At 43.1% G+C, this 22,713-nt stretch overlaps 1 pseudogene; it reads right to left on the reverse strand.

The window, feature by feature from the left end:
* The window catches only part of LOC124680852, a 59,546-nt pseudogene that overhangs the window by 22,811 nt on the left and 14,022 nt on the right, over positions 1–22,713 (reverse strand).

The following is a 22,713-nucleotide window of genomic DNA, read 5'->3' on the forward strand; positions in this document are numbered from 1 at the left end:
ATTACTGCGCAGTTCCAGATTTCTTTGCTGTCACGAATCTGGGTCTACCTCCCTGTAGGTAGCTCAGAAAATTAAGCCAATTTACGTGAATGATCCTCAGATATGTACACAACTTTCATTCAATTTGAGCATTTTCATTTGAGCAAGTCTGGTGGCCTAATAAAATCCATCTTTACGTACTGTTCTGTTTTGACAGATTCTGCCTTTTATTTTGCATTGCCTCTTTTGCTATGTTGGATGAATTTCTTTGATCCATTAATGTCCAGTAGCTTTATGCAATGTCCAGAAGTGTTAAGAATGATTGTGTCACCTCTGAACATGTGAATTTTTATTATGCACTAACCCTCTAATGAGTTGTTTCGAGTTTGGTGTGGAGGAAGTTTTCAAGGATCAAGAGAGGAGTATGATACAATATGATCAAGGAGAGTGAAAGCTCTAAGCTTGGGGATGCCCCGGTGGTTCACCCCTGCATATTCTAAGAAGACTCAAGCTGTCTAAGCTTGGGTATGCCCAAGGCATCCCCTTCTTCATCGACAACATTATCAGGTTCCTCCCCCGAAACTATATTTTTATTCCGTCACATCTTATGTACTTTGCTTGGAGCGTCGGCTTGTTTTTGTTTTTTGTTTTGTTTGAATAAAATGGATCCTAGCATTCACTTTATGGGAGAGAGACACGCTCCGCTGTAGCATATGGACAAATATGTCCTTAGGCTCTACTCATAGTATTCATGGCGAAGTTTCTTCTTCGTTAAATTGTTATATGGTTGGAATTGGAAAATGCTACATGTAGTAATTCTAAAATGTATTGGATAATTTGATACTTGGCAATTGTTGTGCTCATGTTTAAGCTCTTGCATCATATACTTTGCACCCATTAATGAAGAAATACTTAGAGCTTGCTAATTTGGTTTGCATATTTGGTTTCTCTAGAGTCTAGATAACATCTAGTATTGAGTTTTGAACAACAAGGAAGACGGTATGGAGTCTTATAATGTTTACAATATGTCTTTTATGTGAGTTTTGCTATACCGTTCATCCTTGTGTTTGTTTCAAATAACCTTGCTAGCCTAAACCTTGTATCGAGAGGGAATACTTCTCATGCATCCAAAATACTTGAGCCAACCACTATGCCATTTGTGACCACCATACCTACCTACTACATGGTATTTATCCGCCATTCCAAAGTAAATTGCTTGAGTGCTACCTTTAAAATTCCATCATTCACCTTTGCAATATATAGCTCATGGGACAAATAGCTTAAAAACTATTGTGGTATTGAATATGTACTTATGCACTTTATCTCTTATTAAGTTGCTTGTTGTGCGATAACCATGCTTCTGGGGACGCCATCAACTATTCTTTGTTGAATATCATGTGAGTTACTATGCATGTCCGTCTTGTCTGAAGTAAGAGAGATCTACCACCTTTATGGTTGGAGCATGCATATTGTTAGAGAAGAACATTGGGCCGCTAACTAAAGCCATGATTCATGGTGGAAGTTTCAGCTTTGAACACATATCCTCAATCTCATATGAGAATAATAATTGTTGCCACATGCTTATGCATTAAAGAGGAGTCCATTATCTGTTGTCCATGTTGTCCCGGTATGGATGTCTAAGTTGAGAATAATCAAAAGCGAGAAATCCAAAATGCGAGCTTTCTCCTTAGACCTTTGTACAAGCGGCATGGAGGTACCCCATTGTGACACTTGGTTAAAACATGTGCATTGCAAAGATCCGGTAGTCCAAGCTAATTAGGACAAGGTGCGGGCACTATTAGTATACTATGCATGAGACTTGCAACTTGTAAGATATAATTTTCATAACTCATATGCTTTATTACTACCGTTGACAAAATTGTTTCATGTTTTCAAAATAAAAGCTCTAGCACAAATATAGCAATCGATGCTTTCCTCTTTGAAGGACCATTCTCTTTACTTTTATGTTGAGTCAGTTCACCTATCTCTCTCCACCTCAAGAAGCAAACACCTGTGTGAACTGTGCATTGATTCCTACATACTTGCATATTGTACTTGTTATATTACTCTATGTTGACAATTATCTATGAGATATACATGTTACAAGTTGAAAGCAACCGCTGAAACTTAATCTTCCTTTGTGTTGCTTCAATGCCTTTACTTTGATTTATTGCTTTATGAGTTAACTCTTATGCAAGACTTATTAATACTTGTCTTGAAGTACTATTCATGAAAAGTCTTTGCTTTATGATTCACCTGTTTACTCATGTCATTACCATTGTTTTGATCGCTGCATTCACTACATATGTTTACAAATAGTATGATCAAGGTTATGATGGCATATCACTTCAGAAATTATCTTTGTTATCGTTTTACACCGCTCGGGACGAGCAGTAACTAAGCTTGGGGATGCTTGATACGTCTCCGACGTATCGATAATTTCTTATGTTCTATGCCATATTATTGATGATACCTACATGTTTTATGCACACTTTATGTCATATTCGTGCATTTTCCGGAACTAACCTATTAACAAGATGCCGAAGTGCCGGTTCCTCGTTTTCTCGCTGTTTTTGGTTTAGAAATCCTAGTAACGAAATATTCTCGGAATTGGACGAAACGAAGACCCAGGGGCCTATTTTGCCACGAACCTTCCAGAAGACCGAAGAGCATACGAAGTGGGGCCACGAGGTGGCCAAACCACATGGCGGCGCGGCCAAGGGGAGGCCCGCGCCGCCCTGTGGTGTGGGCCCCTCGTCAGCCCCCCGACTATGCCCTTCCGCCTACTTAAAGCCTCCGTCGCGAAACCCCTGATGCGAAAAACCACGATACGGAAAACCTTACTGAGACGCCGCCGCCGCCGATCCCATCTCGGGGGATTCTGGAGATCTCCTCCGGCACCCTGCCGGAGAGGGGATTCATCTCCCGGAGGACTCTACACCGCCATGGTCGCCTCCGGAGTGATGAGTGAGTAGTTCACCCCTGGACTATGGGTCCATAGCAGTAGCTAGATGGTTGTATTCTCCTCATTGTCCTTCATTGTTGGATCTTGTGAGCTGCCTAACATGATCAAGATCATCTATCTGTAATACTCTATGTTGTGTTTGTCGGGATCCGATGGATAGAGAATACCATGTTATGTTAATTATCAAGTTATTACATATGTGTTGTTTATGATCTTGCATGCTCTCCGTTACTAGTAGAGGCTCGGCCAAGTTTTTGCTTTTAACTCCAAGAGGGAGTATTTATGCTCGATAGTGGGTTCATGCTCGCATTGACACCGGGACGAGTGACAGAAAGTTCTAAGGTTGTGTTGTGCTTGTTGCCACTAGGGATAAAACATTGGCGCTATGTCCGAGGATGTAGTTGTCGATTACATTACGCACCATACTTAATGCAATTGTCTCGTTGCTTTGCAACTTAATACCGGAAGGGGTTCGGACGATAACTCCGAAGGTGGACTTTTTAGGCATAGATGCAGCTTGGATGGCGGTCTATGTACTTTGTCGTAATGCCCAATTAAATCTCACTATACTTATCATGACATGTATGTGCATTGTTATGCCCTCTCTATTTGTCAATTGCCCGACTGTAATTTGTTCACCCAACATGCTTTTATCTTATGGGAGAGACACCTCTAGTGAACTGTGGACCCCGGTCCATTCTTTAATACTCGAAATACAAATCTGTTGCAATACTTGTTTTTACTGTTTTCTCTGCAAACAAACATCTTCCACAGAATTCGGTTAATCCTTTGTTACAGACAAGCTCGGTGAGATTGACAACCTCACTGTTTCGTTGGGGCAAAGTACTTTGGTTGTGTTGTGCAGGTTCCACGTTGGCGCCGGAATCTCCGGTGTTGCGCCGCACTACATCCCGCCGCCATCAACCTTCAACGTGCTTCTTGGCTCCTCCTGGTTCGATAAACCTTGGTTTCTTTCTGAGAGAAAACTTGCTGCTGTGCGCATCATACCTTCCTCTTGGGGTTGCCCAACGAACGTGTGAAATACACGCCATCAGGGGGCTCCAGAAAATACCGAGGCCAACATATCGGAAGATGAGGAGGAACCACATGAAGTCATGATGATACAAGTTCCTTGGATGCAGGTTTACGTGACATATATTATGAGGAAAGAAATACCCGAAGATCCAGTTGAGGCAAGACGGGTCATCCGACGATCTAAAGCTTTTACTGTGGTCAAGGGAGAGCTGTACAAACGAAGTATATCAGGAGTATTGCAAAGATGCGTGACACCCGAAGAAGGAAGAATCATACTCAAGGATGTGCACGAAGAAATATGCGGCCACCATGCGAGCAGCCGAGTAATAGCAGCCAAAGTCTTCAGGGCAGGATTTTATTGGTTGACAGCAATAGAAGATGCAAAAAAACATAGTGCGCACGTGCGATGCGTGTCAAATGTTTGCGGCAAAACCTCATTCTCCGGCAGCAGAGTTGATGCCAATACCATTGGCTTGGGGGTCTCGACATGGTAGGGAAGTTACATAAAGCTTGGCCAGGAGGATATGTATATTGGCTTGTGGCTGTCGACAAGTTTACCAAGTGGATCGAAGCGGTACCAGTAACTTCGGCAGATGCAACATCGGTGGTGAGTTTCATCAAGGGCATAGTTTTTCGGTTCGGTGTCCCTAACAGCATAGTTACAGACAACGGTAGCAATTTGCATCCAAAGAGTTCAAGGCGTACTGTGCAGAAGTGGGCATCAAATTGCAGTTTGCATCGGTGGCGCACGCGTAAACCAATGGTCAAGTCGAAAAAGAAAACGGCATCATCTGCAACGGAATCAAGAAATGACTATTAACACCATTGGAGAAAGCTCGACACACGTGGCCAGATGAGTTGCCTAGCGTACTATGGAGCATACGGACAACACCAAACACAGCGACACAAGAAACCCCGTTCTTCTTGGTCCATGGAGCTGAGGCAGTACTCCCGATAGAAATAGAACATGATTCTCCGAGAGTGGCGGAGTATGATGAAAAAACTTCGAGAAAGACGCTGGAAGATGACGTCAATGCACTCGACAAAGCTAGAGATGAGGTGTTATCAAGAGTCACCACGTACCAACAGAACCTGAAGAATTACCACAGTCGACGTCTGCGACCAAGGTCTTTTCAAGTTGGCGACTTGGTTCTTCGGCTAACCCAGGACAGTCACGAGAAATTCGAATCTCCGTGGATAGGACCATACATCGTTAAGGAAGTGATTCCAGGAGGTGCATACAGATTAAAGGACAAGAAGACAGGGAAGGAGGAATCAAACCCCTGGAACGTGGCGCAGCTCCGATGTTTTTACGCATAGAAGCCGAAATATAGTTACATATGTAAGCACACAATGTACTGAAAAGCTCGCGAGTTTTCAGATGCACTCTTTTCCTTTCAGGGCACCGAGTGGGGCTGAAAGGTTTTTAATGAGGCAGGCTCGCGATGCTGCAATATAGTAAAAATATTGGCGATATACATCTTTTTCTTCGACAGGCTCGGGGGCTCGCAACCCGCAGATTCAACAATATATACTCGATCCTTACATTATATGACTCACAAATTATTTGCCTTGGTTCAAACACCTCGCAAGCAATAAACATACATACACCTACCGAAACACCCGGGGGCTAGAGAAGGAGAAAAAAATAAGTAAAACTCGCTTTGACTGTACATGGTTCTCGCAATATACAAGATCTCACTTTTATTTCAGGAAAAACTCGACAGCAGAAAAAGATCCTCAATCATCTTTTATCAGGTCATCTATGTTTATCCTTTCATCTTCCGCATATTCACCCATGGTATCAGCATAATGGTTTTCCGTGAAGAAAGCAGCATCCATCCGAAGATCTTCAATCATTTTCTCAGCTACGGGTGTTACCGCGTCATTGATCCTGTCGACTTTTCTACTTCTTTTCCTCAATTTGGTGTGGCAGAGATCAACAACGTTGGACATATCCAACTTCGGATTGCAGATTTGCAGCATGATCAAAGAAAATCTAGCACCAGCCATTAATTGGGCCTTCACAAATCCATGGATTCGATGAACACTCTTGAATTTATCCATCAAATCAGGAAGAGTTTTAGGCTGAAGATTCCGAGGAAACATGGCATTGTAAACCATGGCCAACGTCTTCGTGTAGAATTCAAGATACTCCCGAACCTGGTCCGGGCGGTCTTGAAATCTGACACGGGTCCAATCCGGGGTAGACCAAAAGCTAGCATTGTTTTGCAGAGCAAGTTTAACAAGAACTTCGGATCTCGCATCAACACGCTAATCCTCGGCAGTAGCGTCCAAGAAGGAGCCTAACCAGGGAAAAGGGCACAATGAGGTGTGAAAAGAAGAGTAAAAATATAGGAAGAGGAGAGTTAAAAGATGAAACATACCCGCCATATCCAGACTTGCATCGGTCATTAGGTCAAGCATATAGTTTTCTCGAGAAGTAGCTTGTAAGCCCTCGGCAACCGCAGTTTCTTTCAATTCTAAGGCTTCTTGAGCCTGCTGGAGAGCTATTTTCTCCTGCTCGGAAGATTTGCGGGATTGATCCATGACAGTAATAGATTGTTTCTTCATGGCATGGAGCTGTTGTCGAAGTTCAGCTAGTTCTTGTTGACTCGAGTCAGCACATGAGGAATCGTCCAAGAAAACATCGCCAGACATCCGTCTAGAGCGAGATATGGCGGGAGAAGCAGAGGATGGTCCAGCAGCCTTAGAATAATTATCAAACACGAACTGGAATAAAGAAAAGGTCGACGTCAATTACCAAACAAGGATCCCTTCTTTTCATTAATAAGTCGAGATATTTACATAAATTGGGATCCATTACAAAAGTTGACTCCTAATGAGTCGACAAGAGCAGTCGCAAATCATAAATATGGCGACAAACTACAAAAGAAAAAAATGGAGAGATAGGTTGGTCTACTTGACCTCCGGCTTGGTGATACGTCTCAAACGTATCTATAATTTCTTATGTTTCATGCTACTTTTATGATGATACACATATGTTTTATACACACTTTACATCATTTATATGCATTTTCCGGAACTAACCTATTAACACGATGTCGAAGTGCCAGTTCCTGTTTTCTGCTGTTTTTGGTTTCAGAAATCTTACACAGGAAATATTCTCGGAATTGGACGAAATCAAGGCCCACGATCTTATATTTCCACGAAGCTTCCAGAACACCGAAGAGGGGCCAGAGGGGAGGCCCAGGGCCCCCCAGAACCCTTCCGACACCGTCTCTTCGCCTATTTAAGCCCTGGTGACCTAAAACCTCGATATCAATAAGCCACGATACGAGAAAAGTTCCAGAGCCGCCGCCATCGCGAAGCCAAGATTCGGGGGACAGAAGTCTCTGTTCCGGCACGCCGCCGGGACGGGGAATTGCCCCCGGAGTCATCTTCATCGACACCACCGCCATCTTCATCTCCATCGTTGTCTCCCATGATGAGGAGGGAGTAGTTCTCCCCCGAGGCTAAGGGCTGTACTGGTAGCTATGTGGTTCATCTCTCTCTCCCATGTGATCTTTATGTGATCATGAGCTTTGTGATCTAGTTGAATATCATCTATGTGCTACTCTAGTGATGTTATTAAAGTAGTCTATTCCACCTTCATGATATAATGTTCACAGTGTGTGCATCATGTAGTACTTGGTATAAGCTATGATTGTGATCTCTTGTAGATTATGAAGTTAACTATTACTATGATAGTATTGATGCGATCTATTCCCCCTTTCATAGCCTGACGGTGACGGTGTGCATGCTATGTTAGTACTCGGTATAATTGCAATGGTCTATCATGCACTCTAAGGTTACTTAAATATGAACACCGAATGTTGTGGAGCTTGTTAACTCCGGCTTGAGGGAGTTCTTGTAGCCCTACACAATGAATGGTGTTTGTCATCCAACAAGTGAGTGTAGAGAAAGTAGTATTTGTTTATTCAGTTATGTGATCAATGTTGAGAGTGTCCACTAGTGAAAGTATGATCCCTAGGCCTTGTTTCCAAGCATCGAATCTCCGTTTATTTACTGTTCTATTGCATGTTTACTCGCTGCCATCTTTATTCAGATTGTTATTACCGCTCATATACATCCATATCACTTGTATTTCACTATCTCTTCGCCGAACTAGTGCACCTATACATCTGACAAGTGTATTAGGTGTGTTGGGGACACAAGAGACTTCTTGTATCGTAATTGCAAGGTTGCTTGAGAGGGATATCTTTGACCTCTTCCTCCCTGAGTTCGATAAACCTTGGGTGATTCACTTAAGGGAAACTTGCTGCTGTTCTACAAACCTCTCGCTCTTGGAGGCCCAACACTGTCTACAGGAATAGAAGCGTGCGTAGACATCAAGCTATTTTCTGGCGCCGTTGCCGGGGAGGTAAGGTAAAAGGTATTCACATCCTCCGACTACTAAGCTATTTCCTAGCACTGTTGCCGGTGTGAGTGCTCGAAGCTATTTCCTTTAGATCCTGCAATTGCATCTTTTTGTTTCTTGTTTTTATTTTCACTAGTTAGGCTTAATGGAAAACAACAAAAATATTAGAGATCTTTATAGTATCTATCTTGAGTTAGGACATGAGGTGTTTGAAGAGAAAATTAAAAAACCTATGGAACTTTATATGCATGATAATGCCAATGTTATTAGTATGAATGCTTTGAACACATTGTTGCTAATGCTATGGAAGAATTTAAGCTTGGGGAAGCTGGTTTTGATGAGCATGGTATCTTTAGTCCCCCAAGCATGGAGGAGAAAATTTACTTTGATGATACTTTACCTCCTATATAGGATGATTACAATGATGACTATCATCCACCTACTATTGAGGAGAAAATTAATTATGATTATACTATGCCTCCTATATTTGATGATTATGGTGATAATGATAGCTACCTTGTTGAATTTGCTCCCACTACAATTAATAAGATTGATTATGCTTATGTGGAGAGTGATGATACTTTTATGCATGTGAATAAGAATGCTTTATGTGATAGTTACATTGTTGAGTTTGTTCATGATGCCACTGAAAGTTATTATGAGAGAGGGAAACATGGTTATATGCATCTTAATAATATTAAGTTTCCCCTCTTTATGCTGAAAATTTTGAAGTTACTTGTGTTTTATCTTCCTATGCTTGTCACTTTGCTCCTCATGAATTTATTTGTGTACAAGATTCCTTTTTCATAGGAAGTGGGTTAGACTTAAAAGTGTTTCATACTTACTTTTAGATGCTCTCTTTTGCTTCAACTCTTATTTCTTGCGAGTGCATCATTAAAATTACTGAGCCCATCTTAATGGCTATAAAGAAAGCACTTCTTGGGAGATAACCCATGTTTTTATTTTGCTACTGTTTTGTTGTGTCTTTGAAGTTGTTACTACTGTATCAACCTCTCCTTATCTTTATTTTATTGCATTGTTGTGCCAAGTAAAGTCTTTGATAGTAGGGTTGATACTAGATTTGGATTACTGCGCAGAAACAGATTTCTTTCTGTCACGAAATTTAGCAGCCCCTTCTGTAGGTAACTCAGAAAAATCTGCCAATTTACGTGCGTGATCCTCAAATATGTACGCAACTTTCATTAAATTTGAGCATTTTCATCTGAGCAAGTTAAGTGCCCTGAAAAATTCGTCTTTACGGACTGTTCTGTTTTGACAGATTCTGCCTTTTATTTCGCATTGCCTGTTTTGCTATGTTTGATGAATTTCTTTGTTTCATTAACTTTAAGTAGCTTTGAGCAATGTCCAGAAGTGTTAAGAATGATTGTGTCACCTCTTAATATGTGAATTTTTGATTATACACTAACCCTCTAATGAGTTTGTTTTGAGTTTGGTGTGGAGAAAGTTTTCAAGGGTCAAGAGAGGAGGATGATACAATATGATCAAGAAGAGTGAAAAGTATAAGCTTGGGGATGCCCCCGTGGTTCATCCCTGCATATTTCAAGAAGACTCAAGCATCTAAGCTTGAGGATGCCCAAGGCATCCCTTCTTCATCGACAACTTATCGAGTCACCTCTAATGAAACTATATTTTTATTCCGTCACATCTTATGTACTTTACTTGGAGCGTCTGTGTGCTTTTATTTTCGTTTTGTTATTTTCATTCTATGAATAAATTCATGCTTGTGTGGGAGAGAGACACGCTCCGCTGTTGCATAGGAACACATGTGTTCTTAGCTCTATTCTTAATGTTCATGGCGAAGGTTGAAACTGCTTCGTTCATTGTTATATGGTTGGAAACAGAAAATGCTTCATGTGGTAAATGGTATAATGTCTTGAATAATTTGATACTTGGCAATTGTTGTGCTCATATAGATCATGTTTAAGCTCTTACATCATGTACTTTGCACCTATTAATGAAGAACTACATAGAGCTTGTTAAAATTTGGTTTGCATGATTGGTTTCTCTAGAGTCTAGATATTTTCTGGTTAAGGTGTTTGAACAACAAGGAGACAGCGTAAAGTCTTATAATGCTTGCAATATGTTCTTACGTAAGCTTTGCTGTACCATTTTATACTTGAGTTTTCTTCAAACAACCTTGCTAGCCTAGCCTTGTATTGAGAGGGAATTCTTCTCGTGCATCCAAATCCTTGAGCCAAAAACTATGCCATTTGTGTCCACCATACCTACCTACTACATGGTATTTTTTTGCCATTCCAAAGTAAATTACTTGAGTGCTACCTTTAAAATTCCATTCTTTGTCTTTGCAATATATAGCTCATGGGAAAAATAGCCTTAAAAACTATTGTGGTGAAGAATATGTAGCTATGTATCTTATTTCTTATAAGTTGCTTGTTGAGCGGTAACCATGTTTACGGGGACGCCACCAACTATTACACCTTTGTTGAATATCATGTGAGTTGCTATGCATGTTCGTCTTGTCCGAAGTAAGGGCGATTTTCATGATCAAATGGTTTGAGTATGCATATTGTTAGAGAAGAACATTGGGCCGCTAACTAAAGCCATGAATCATGGTGGAAGTTTCAGTTTGGACAATTAATCCTCAATCTCTTATGAGAATATTATCTGTTGTTGAATGCTTATGCATTAAAGAGGAGTCCATTATCTCGTTGTCTATGTTGTCCCGGTATGGATGTCTAAGTTGAGAATAATCAAAAACGAGAAATCAAATGCGATCTTTCTCCTTAGACCTTTGTACGAGCGGCATAGAGGTACCCCTTTGTGACACTTGGTTGAAACATATGTTATGCAATGATAATCCATGTAAATCCAAGCTAATTAGGACAAGGTGCGAGCACTATTGGTAATCTATGCATGAGGCTTGCAACTTATAGGATGTCTTATACATAACACATATGATTTATTACTACCGTTGACAAAATTGTTTCTTGTTTTCAAAATAAAAGCTCTAGCACAAAAATAGTAATCTCTGCTTCCCTCTGCGAAGGGCCTTTCTTTTACTTTATGTTGAGTCAGTTTACCTACTTCTTTCTATCTTAGAAGCAAACACTTGTGTCAACTGTGTGCATTGATTCTTACATGTTTACCTATTGCACTTGTTATATTGCTTTATGTTGACAATTATCCATGAGATATGCATGTTGAAAGTTGAAAGCAACTGCTGAAACTTATATCTTCCTTTGTGTTGCTTCAATGCCTTTACTTAGAATTTATTGTTTTATGAGTTAACTCTTATGCAAGTCTTATTGATGCTTGTATTGAAAGTACTATTCATGAAAAGTCTTTGTTATATGGTTCAGTTGTTTACTCATTGTCTTTACCATTGCTTTGAATCACTTCATTCATCTCATATGCTTTACAATAGTATTGATCAAGATTATGATAGCATGTTACTTAAGAAATTATCTTTGTTATCGTTTACCTACTCGAGGGCGAGTAGGAACTAAGCTTGGGGATGCTTGATACGTCTCAAACGTATCTATAATTTCTTATGTTCCATGCTACTTTTATGATGATACACATATGTTTTATACACACTTTACATCATTTATATGCATTTTCCGGAACTAACCTATTAACAAGGTGCCGAAGTGCCAGTTCCTGTTTTCTGCTGTTTTTGGTTTCAGAAATCTTACACAGGAAATATTCTCGGAATTGGACGAAATCAAGGCCCACGATCTTATATTTCCACGAAGCTTGCAGAACACCGAAGAGGGGCCAGAGGGGAGGCCCAGGGCCCCCACACAGTATGGCGGCGCCGCCAGAGGGGGGGGGGGCGCCCCCATACTGTGTGGGCCCCCCAGAACCCTTCCGACTCCGTATCTTTTCCTATTTAAGCCCTGGTGACCTAAAACCTCGATACCAATAAGCCACGATACGAGAAAAGTTCCAGAGCCGCCGCCATCGCGAAGCCAAGATTCGGGGGATAGAAGTCTCTGTTCCGGCACGCCGCCGGGACGGGGAATTGCCCCCGGAGTCATCTTCATCGACACGACCACCATCTTCATCGCCATCGCTATCTCCCATGATGAGGAGGGAGTAGTTCTCCCCCGAGGCTAAGGGCTGTACCGGTAGCTATGTGGTTCATCTCTCTCTCCCATGTGATCTTTATGTGATCATGAGCTTTGTGATCTAGTTGAATATCATCTATGTGCTACTCTAGTGATGTTATTAAAGTAGTCTATTCCTCCTTCATGATGTAATGTTGACGGTGTGTGCATCATGTAGTACTTGGTATAAGCTATGATTGTGATCTCTTGTAGATTATGAAGTTAACTATTACTATGATAGTATTGATGCGATCTATTCCCCCTTTCATAGCCTGACGGTGACAGTGTGCATGCTATGTTAGTACTCGGTATAATTGCAATGGTCTATCATGCACTCTAAGGTTACTTAAATATGAACACCGAATGTTGTGGAGCTTGTTAACTCCGGCTTGAGGGAGCTCTTGTAGCCCTACACAATGAATGGTGTTTGTCATCCAACAACAAGAGAGTGTAGAGAAAGTAGTATTTGTTTATTCAGTTATGTGATCAATGTTGAGAGTGTCCACTAGTGAAAGTATGATCCCTAGGCCTTGTTTCCAAGCATCGAATCTCCGTTTATTTACAGTTCTATTGCATGTTTACTCGCTGCCATCTTTATTCAGATTGTTATTACCGCTCATATACATCCATATCACTTGTATTTCACTATCTCTTCGCCGAACTAGTGCACCTATACATCTGACAAGTGTATTAGGTGTGTTGGGGACACAAGAGACTTCTTGTATCGTAATTGCGGGGTTGCTTGAGAGGGATATCTTTGACCTCTTCCTCCTCGAGTTCGATAAACCTTGGGTGATTCACTTAAGGGAAACTTGCTGCTGTTCTACAAACCTCTGCTCTTGGAGGCCCAACACAGTCTACAGGAATAGAAGCGTGCGTAGACATCACTTGGCAGCACTGGTAGAAGCAGCTGGTTTGTACCCCAAGAAGGAGAGGATTTTCTTCGAGTGAGGATTTGCAGCCTTCACCAAAGCCTTCCACTTCTCCTTGTTCATTCCTTTGGCCTCGCCAGCTTTCGCCCAATTGACATCTTGGCGGCTGTCAGCAACCAGAGCAATGGTTTCTTCGACTCCAACCTTCAAATTTTCTTGTTGAAACACCAACGCAAGGTCTTCTTGGGGAAGGAAGCGCCTGGCAAGCTCGGAGAAAATCTTCGATTGTGTCTGCTTGGGGAAGAAACAAGGGAAGAGGTGCGTGAACGCAGCCCACGCATCGGCAATGTTGGTGCGCGCCAGATCCCCATGAAGCTCGAGGATTGAGAGGGTCTCGAGAAGACGATCCTCCTCAGCTTCATGAAGGGTGAAATCTTCACCTATTTTTCCTGCTGGAACAAAATTCGAGTTCATCAAAATATGAAGAGAGCCAGTCTCAGAAGAAGCTTGGAAGATAAGAGGAAAAACTTACTAACAAACCGCCGGTTTCGAGACTCCAAGCGACCTATGATGGCGTTTTCACGCGCAATCTGTTGGGCAACCTTGTCGCTAAGAACATCCTCGGCATGTTGGAGCCTCTTGCGAAGACCTTCAACAGACGCAACATCTTGTTCAGCCTTCTCGCGAGCCTTTTCACTTTGCTCAAGTTTAATAGCGTGAGCGTCAGCACATTCATTGGATTTGTCGAGGGCCTCTAACAGAAGGATATGATGCATGAATTTATAGTCAAAACACAACATGGATTAATCGAGGGAAAAACAGAACATCTTATTCAGAACAAAACAAGGTTTACCTTTCAAATCTTTGGCGGAATCACGATACCCAATGAATTGGGTGCTGAGTTTGATGAGATGCTTCATCAGAGGCTACAAAAAGAAAGTCGAGAAGCAAGTTCAGAGGGAAACAACTGGGCAAACGGTAAAAGATAAGACTAACGAAATAAGATAGTAACAAGAATACTTACATCATTCAGGAGAGGAGTCGAGGAACCCCCAGCTACGATTTCGTGACTCTCGTCGACCCCAGTCCTTATTATCTTTGGCGAAGGGGCGAAGGGGGCTGGCTGTCGGAGTCGACATTTCCACATTCTGCTGAAGGGGAGGCGAAGACTCTTCAGCAGCGCGGCGTGCTTCCGAAAGAATTACGGTATTTGATGTGCTCGTTGGAGCAGTCACATTAGCCGTATGTTCTTCTTCTTCTTTGCCACTGTCAATATAGAAATGTGAGGATATTCGCAAGAGTTGTGCAAAAAGTAAGCAATGGCGAAACTTACGAGCTAACAGAGCAGCGTCGTCGTAAGGGCAGAAGGTACCCTCTTCTTCAGGAGAAGTTTCCTCGGCAGGTGACCCACTGGGCTTGGAGGTGCCGGAATCTTCGACATCACTCCTCTTCCTCTTGTTCCTTGGAGAAATAGCGGAAGGAGGAGAATGCACTGATTCAGAAGCTTTTGATTCAGTTTCTTTTCGGAGGAAGCCGCGGATTTGTGAGATCCTGCAACTTCTCTCTCAGGACGAGAGGGTTCTTGCGATTCGTCGGTAACGATGGTTCGCTCATCCACCTCTCCACCTTCAGGAAGGGGAGGAAGAGAAGATAGAACTTGATGGTTCTGTAGACGAAAAAATAACACCATGGAAAAAATAAGGAAACAAGAAAGCAGACGCAAAATAGAAGTACAATTCCAGAGAGAAGTTACTTACTTTGGGAAGGGCGTGGCTGCCACTATACAGCTCCACGCGATAGGAGGTTGGAACCTCCTGTTTCTTGCTCAGCGAAGAAAAACGTCGAACAAGCCTCTCCAAGTCCTTCACAGAGAGGTCCTTGGATACGCGATCAACATCTTCCTCGCCAGCATACATCCAGAGGGGATTTTGCGAGCCTGCAGAGGCTGCACCCTGATCCTAAGGAAGTGGGCAGTGATTTGAACACCCGACATTTCTTTACCGCGGGTGTTCTGAAGTTCATGGATGCGCTTCATCAGAGCATCTGTCGCCGTTTTTTCTTCATCGGTAGCTTCGACGTCCCATGATCGGCGCCAGAGGATTTTTGCGGCACCGTCAAAAGGAGCGATGTTGTATTCCTGCGAGTTGATGTACTCCTTTTGGACGTATAACCATCTCCGGCGCCATCCTTGGACGGAGTCGGGGAATTTGACGTCGAAGTAGTCAACTTCGGGTCGGACGCAGATGACAACGCAGCCCACATTGTAGGCGATATTGAGAGAGCTGTTGCGCCGGAGATAAAAAAAAATGTGTTTCCACAAGCCCCAATGAGGATGGGTCCCGAGAAAGCACTCGCACAACGTGATGAAAATCGATATATGGAGGATGGAGTTGGGGGTCAGCTGATGTAGCTGAATCCCATAAACATACAGAAGTCCATGAAGGAACTCGTGGATAGGTGTGGAGAGGCCGCGAATGAGGTGGTCGATGAAAGTTACCCGATATCCAATCCGAGGCGTCAGGAAGCTTTCGTCGCCAGGAAAGATCAGCGAGTCTTCTTTCTTCATCAGCCCCAGCGTCTTGAGGGTCTTCAGATCCTGGTGGGAGATCTTAGATCTCTCCCACCCCGAGATCTCTGCATTCTCCATCGGTGGATTGGTTCCTGGAGCGGTGTGCTTGGTGAGTTTCGTGCGCGGTGGCATCAAGGCTAGCGGAAAGGGAGAACGGAGATGAATGGGAGCGTGTGGAGCTTGAGAACGGCAATGGCGATTTTGAGAGAGAGAAGGCAGAGGTGAGCGGCGCAGCGAGGGGGATAAACGAGGACGAAGGGGAAGATTTATAGCGAGCCATTCGATCCGTCGCACCATTTGATGAAGGGAGAATAGATATTGTGCCTTACACGTGTTAATAGGGGTACAAATCTCTATTCACTCTGAAGTTACTGGACAGGTGTTACAGCGCGCGTGCCGGAAAAGGCGGAGGACGTGTGTCCCCCACTCTTGCGACGTGTCAACGGCGCAGAAGTTTGGACCCACTGATCAGTGACATGACAGGACTCGCACCTTTCCAACACAAAGTTCGTGGCTATCGTCAGCATTGACGTCACCATAGAAAAATTGCGGATGGTTTTCCTTCAAACTAGCGGCAGGAAGAATGTCGATGAACCAAATGAGATAACTTCGAGAGCCTTTGATCAAATACAAGTATTTACCCAAATGCTCGGGGGCTACTCTTATCAGAAGTATCATTTGTACTTCTGATAAGAGAATAGTATGAAGGACAGAAATATATGGTTGTTCAAAGAAGAAAAAAATTGAGCCTACAGCCAAGTATAAATACTCGACTGTAGCCTCGGGGGCTACTCCCATCGGGAGCACTGGTCGCGCACCCGATAAGTTAGAGGTGGAAGAGAAGTCACGCTTTTAAAATATTTAAGAAAGCAACAATACAAGTTGAGCCTACAGCCAAGTATAAATACTCGACTGTAGCCTCGGGGGCTACTCCCATCGGGAGCGCTGGTCGCGCACCCGATAGAATATGCAGAGGAAAATAGAAAAAATACACAGAGAAATGATTGTTATACATCTTCGAGTTACATATAACTCGTCATGTACTCCCATCAGGAGTATCAAAGATATTATCATTATATGAATCGACAAAATTGGCTATTCCAACAACTGATAAAGGTACTCGACAATATATTCCTAGAGCGCGTAAGCTGCGATAGAACCTCTAGATGCCGTAAAACTTTACGAAGGTAAGACCCCGGGTTCTGTCCTGAGTGGCGTGGTATCGCGCCCGAATGCGCTCTCCTACTTTTTTCCGTATCAACAGATGCGAAGAAATATTCCCAGCGGACGCGCTGTGGATTTTATAAATACGACTGGGATTCGATTCATGATTAAGTCCTAAAGCGGCACATTACGAATTACGCCAGTATTCCGAGGTCATGTCCAGGGACTTGACCTTGAAGTAGGTTTTTACGGGTTTGCCACGAGAGCAGTTAACTGGTACCTGATCCGTCAGATGAACCAACCCCATCTACCATTATCCCTGCACAAGATATATACATCTCGAATAAATTATTTATGAGTAACTCGAAGAATTATGGATGAATTTTACGATGGAAATTTTACTCGACTCTATGATTCAAGCAAAATCTCGGGGGCTACTGACATAGGCATCCCGGATGGGCACATGATCGTCCCGGGCGCCGGCACGGCCTCGGCAGGAAGCTCCGCCTCGTGCGTGACCCGACCCCTTCCTCCAAGGTCAACAGCCCCGCCGACTGCCCCGGCCCCTTCGTTTCTTGATCATGCTACATTTTATTTGATATTGTTCTATATTTTTAAATATTATTTATACATATGTGTGATCAAATGGCCTATTTCCCAATAAAATAGACCAAATGGGCAACTAGGTGGCTGCTGCATTGGGCGCAGCATGCGATCCAAACGGACACGCGGACGCGGAGCGTTGTCCGCGCGGCCATCCAAACGTCCAAAACAGACGGTCCAACGCGTCCATTTGGATCGCAGCCGTTGGAGATGCCCTTACAGCAAGATCAAGTGCACAAAAAGAAGTTATAGCTCCTCCCATTGAATGCCCTGTAACTATTATGCTAATATCTCCATATAATTTCCTTGCCTTGCGAACATCATTTGTGATGACCGGACGTAAAAGTGTATAATTGTAAGCAGAGTAAAATCCAGTATGAACCTTTTGTTAGGTTTCTGTTGTCGTAGGGTGGAATGGTGTAGACCTTTCGGTCCACCGGCTACGTGTTAATATAGCGAGGAATAGCCCGTCGCAGGGCATACAGAGTTGAACACGTATACAAGTGGTGTACTACACCATATCGTATACGTGTCAATATTACATCTCTAATACCCCCTTAATCTAGATCTAGAAGAGGTTTAGATTATGCTTAAACTCATTGAGTTTCTTGGTACATAAAGCTTTGGTAAAGACATCTGCAATCTGATCCTTGCTGGAAATAAACCGGACATCAAGTTGCTTGCTAGCAACTCGTTCTCTAACAAAGAAAAAATCAATCTCAATATGCTTAGTGCGAGCATGAAAAACTGGATTAGCAGATAAGTAGGTGGCACCAAGATTATCACACCATATATAAGCATGGTTTCTCCTCGAGTGTTACACCTAGTTCTTGAACAAGAGTTTCAACCCAAATAAGCTCAGAAGTGGCATTTACAAGTGCTTTATATTTAGCATATGTGCTGGAACGAGACAATGTAGGTTGTTTTCTGACACTCCAAGAAATAAGATTGAGACCAAAAAAGATAGCAAATCCACTAGTTAAGCGTCTGTCATTTAAATCACCTGCTAGTCTGCATCGGAATAGGCACTAAAAGAGTGGAAGAAGACCTCTGAAAAGTGAGACCAACTCGGCTTGTGCCCTGAATATACCTCAAAATCCTCTTGACATCAGTCCAATGTGCAGTTGTGGAAGCATGAAGATACTGACATACCTTATTAACTGAAAAAACAATATCCGGTCTAGTCATTGTCAAGTACTGAAGACCACCAACAATACTCCGATATCTAGTAATATCATCACGGCCAAGAGAAGAACCATCTATCAAGGTCAATGTATCAGCAGGGGAAAGTGGTGTAGGACATGGCGTGCAGGAGGTCACAACAAGCGTCAATAAATTTGTAGTATATTTTTCCTGATTCATGAGCAAACCATTGGACTGTTGATGAACTTCAAGTCCTAAAAAATAATGAAGATCTCTAAGATCCCTAAGAGAAAACTCTGAACTCAAATTATAAACAAGAGATGAGATGGCCTGATCAGAGGAACTCGTCACTATGATGTCATCAACATAAATATGAATGTACACAGTGAGACCTGACTTGTTATATAAGAACAGAGAAGTGTCAGCCTTGGATGGAAGAAAACCAAGGGTGTGGAGCTTGGAACTTAGCCGAGAGTACCAAGCTCGAGGAGCCTGTTTCAAACCATATAAAGCCTTGTCAAGTCTGCAAATATAATTTGGAGTAGCGGAAGACTCAAAACCAGGTGGTTGCTTCAGGTAAACTTCCTCTTCCGGAACACCATATAAAAAGGCGTTCTTAACATCTAGTTGCCGTAAGCTCCATCCTCTGGAGACTGATATAGATAAAACAAGTTTCATAGTAGCAATTTTAAAACTGGACTAAAGGTATCTTCATAGTCTATACCATACCGTTGCTTGAATCATTTTGCCACAAGACGTGCTTTGTACCTGTCCACTGTGCCATCAGCATGTTTCTTCATGCGAGAAACCCATTTGCAATCATTAACAATCTTGTTGGAGCTTGGAGGCACAAGGTGCCAGGTTTTATTTGCAAGAAAAGCATCATATTCATCTTGCATATCTAGCTTCCAATTTGGATCAGCTTGAGCCTCATTGAGTTTTGTTGGTTCTCCTGTAGACGCGAGGAAAGCATTTCTAGCAGTGTATACCTTTTTGAAGACGAGTTTGAACTCCAGGTGTAGCCACAACCCACAGGTTGAGCAGCAGCAGCAGGCGGAGCAGAAAATCCAGAGGGAGCAACATGTGCAGAGGAATCAACAGTAGCACAGTTGTCGATGTCATCATGATGGTCCTCATCATTGGCTGAGTCATCATTTGGGTCATTATTGGATGGTCCAGCAGATGCATGCGGGGGGCGGGAGAATCTCCTCCTTGCGCTGTAGTAAAGGCAAAAGCTGACCGGGCCCGGCAGAGGAGTTGGACCGTGGCGATGTGGCAGCGGGGAACGGGGGCGCGCCAGACGACGTGCATGCGGGTGACGTCTCCAGCCGTGACGTGGCGCCAGCGGGTTGGTGCAGGCGGGACGACACACGCATGGGAGAGACAAGCGCGTCAGGTGCCGTCGGCGTGGGATCCAAGGGAGATTTCTGCCTAGAATCAGCCTCGTGATCGCTGCCACTGCTGCTGTTGTCTTCTGTCTTGTTCTCCTGGTCTGAGGCATTATTTGATGTGTTGTTTTCTGCATTTTCTTCACAATTTTGACTAGTTTGATCTCCAGAATGTGCATGAGTGTCTTCAGCTGCAACCTGAGGAGGATCTGCAAATAATGATCATTAGTATGCACACCCCTATCACTAGATTCCGAAGATGAGTTATCATTTGGAAGGAGAAGAAGTTCTTCACGGAGACAACAACTAGCGTTAGGATGGAGAGAAGCAAACAGAAAGAGATTCTTATCAAACACAACATCACGAGAGACATAGATGCGACCAGTGGTCACATCAAGGCACTTCACTCCTTTATGACGAGGACTATATCCAAGAAAAACACAACGTTTGGAGCGAAAAGAGAGTTTATGTTTGTTGTAAGGACACATGTTGGGCCAACAAGCACAACCAAAAACTCGAAGTGCCTCATAATTGGGTTTGATTTGAAGAAGTTTTTCTGTGGGAGTCTGAAAATTTAGGACTTTGGTAGGAAGCATATTTATGAGAAAAGTGGCTATGATAAAGGTATCAGCTGTGATAAAGGCATCATCCCAATATTTGAGAGGCATGGAAGCATTGGCAAGTAGAGCAAGACCTACTTCAACAATGTGATAGTGTTTGCGTTCAACAGAGCCGTTTTGTTGATGAGCATGAGGGCATGATACATGATGAACAATGCCTACACGTTGAAAAAACCCGTTTAATTTTTCATTCACCTCCCCAATCAGTTTGCATGGTGAGAATTTTGCGACCAAATTGGCGCTCAACATATTGTTGAAAATCAAGAAACACTTGATACACATCCGAACGTTTCTTAAGCAAATATATCCAAGTAAATTTGCTAAAATTATAAATGAAGCTTACATAATATGCATGTTTGCCTACAGAGAAAGGAGCTGGACCCCATACATCAGAGAAAATTTGTTCCAAAGGAACAATAGACACACTAGTAGAAACAGGATAGGGTAGCTGATGACTCTTAGCCTGTTGGTATGTATCACATATGTAAGGATTTATTTTTGAGGAATATGAAAGCTTATTCTTCATAAGTATTTGCTGAACAATAAAAGATGAAGGATATCCTAGACGACGATGCCACGTAGAAGACGAAGACTTGATGGTGACTAGTGCATGCTTGGAAGACTCTGAAGGAACATGAACTACAGGATATAAGCCACCATGACAAGGACCTTTAAACACGACTTGCTTCGTTACATGATCCTTAATCAAGAAAAATAATGGGTGAACTTCCATAAAGGTGTTGTTATCAAAAACAATTTTATGAGCAGAAAGTAAATTCATGGAAGCATCAGGAACATGTAGTATGTTATGGAGTTGTATATAACTATTTGGGGTGTGCAAAACAGAATGACCAATATGTGCAATATCCATACCTTGTCCACTAGCATTGTGAACTTGATCACGTCCTTGATAAGGCTCATGGACTTGAAGCTTGTTGAGTTGTCCAGTAACATGGTTGGTAGCTCCAGTGTCTATGTACCAATTTGTATCAACACCATAGACACCTTTGGTGTGGTCTGGGGGAGTGTCCTCATCATCATCATCACCATAGCGCCACCAACAATCACCAGCTTGATGTCCTCCCTTCTTACATATTTGACAGAAAACACCCTCCTGCCAAGGCGTGGCTATACAGTCCTTCTTCCCTCGCCCCCTTGGGCTGACGCAACTGCTCCGGCTTAGGTTGACTACGTTTTCGGGGAGGTGGTGGCTGGCGTGGTGGTGGAGGGAGCTAACGCATAGGTGGTGGCATGTATGGCTGATGGTAGGGTGTGTGTGGCGTGTATGGGTGTTGGTAGTGAGGATAGGTGGGCTGTTGCTGGTACGGGGGAGGCATATACGGCTCCTGGTATGGTGTAGGAGGAACATAGGGTGGTTAATAGGCGGGTGTGGGGGGCATGTACGGTGGCTGGTAAGTGGGTGTAGGGGGGATATATGATGGAGGTTGGAAAGGACGTGGAGGTGGATCCCCATAGGAAGGACGACGAGAAGCAACATTGACAGATGATGTAAAACCCCCATGTCCTTGGCCAGTAGATTGGAGCATATCATCAGGATTCTCGCAGGACACTAGTTGAGAGCACATGTCATTGAGAGAAGTGGAAGGAACAACATTAATGGCAGCAACTAGGTTGTTGAACGTGCCATCAAGACCGTTCAAGATATAATCCTTAAGCTCATCATCATCGCCGGCAGCATCGAGTTCGGAGGCTTCTTGGTGTGAGTAGAGTACATGTTATGCAGCGCACGCCACACATCGACGGCATGATGAAGACCGAAGACATGGGGCAGCACATCCTCGGAGAGGTAGTTGACAAGGAAACTGACCACCTGCTGATCTATGGTGACCCAAGCATCGTAGGCCTGATTTGGAACCAACACTTTCTTCTTGTTCTCATCTTC

This window comes from Lolium rigidum, unplaced genomic scaffold (assembly GCF_022539505.1).
Source record: "Lolium rigidum isolate FL_2022 unplaced genomic scaffold, APGP_CSIRO_Lrig_0.1 contig_30022_1, whole genome shotgun sequence".
NCBI classification, from domain to species: Eukaryota; Viridiplantae; Streptophyta; class Magnoliopsida; order Poales; family Poaceae; genus Lolium; species Lolium rigidum.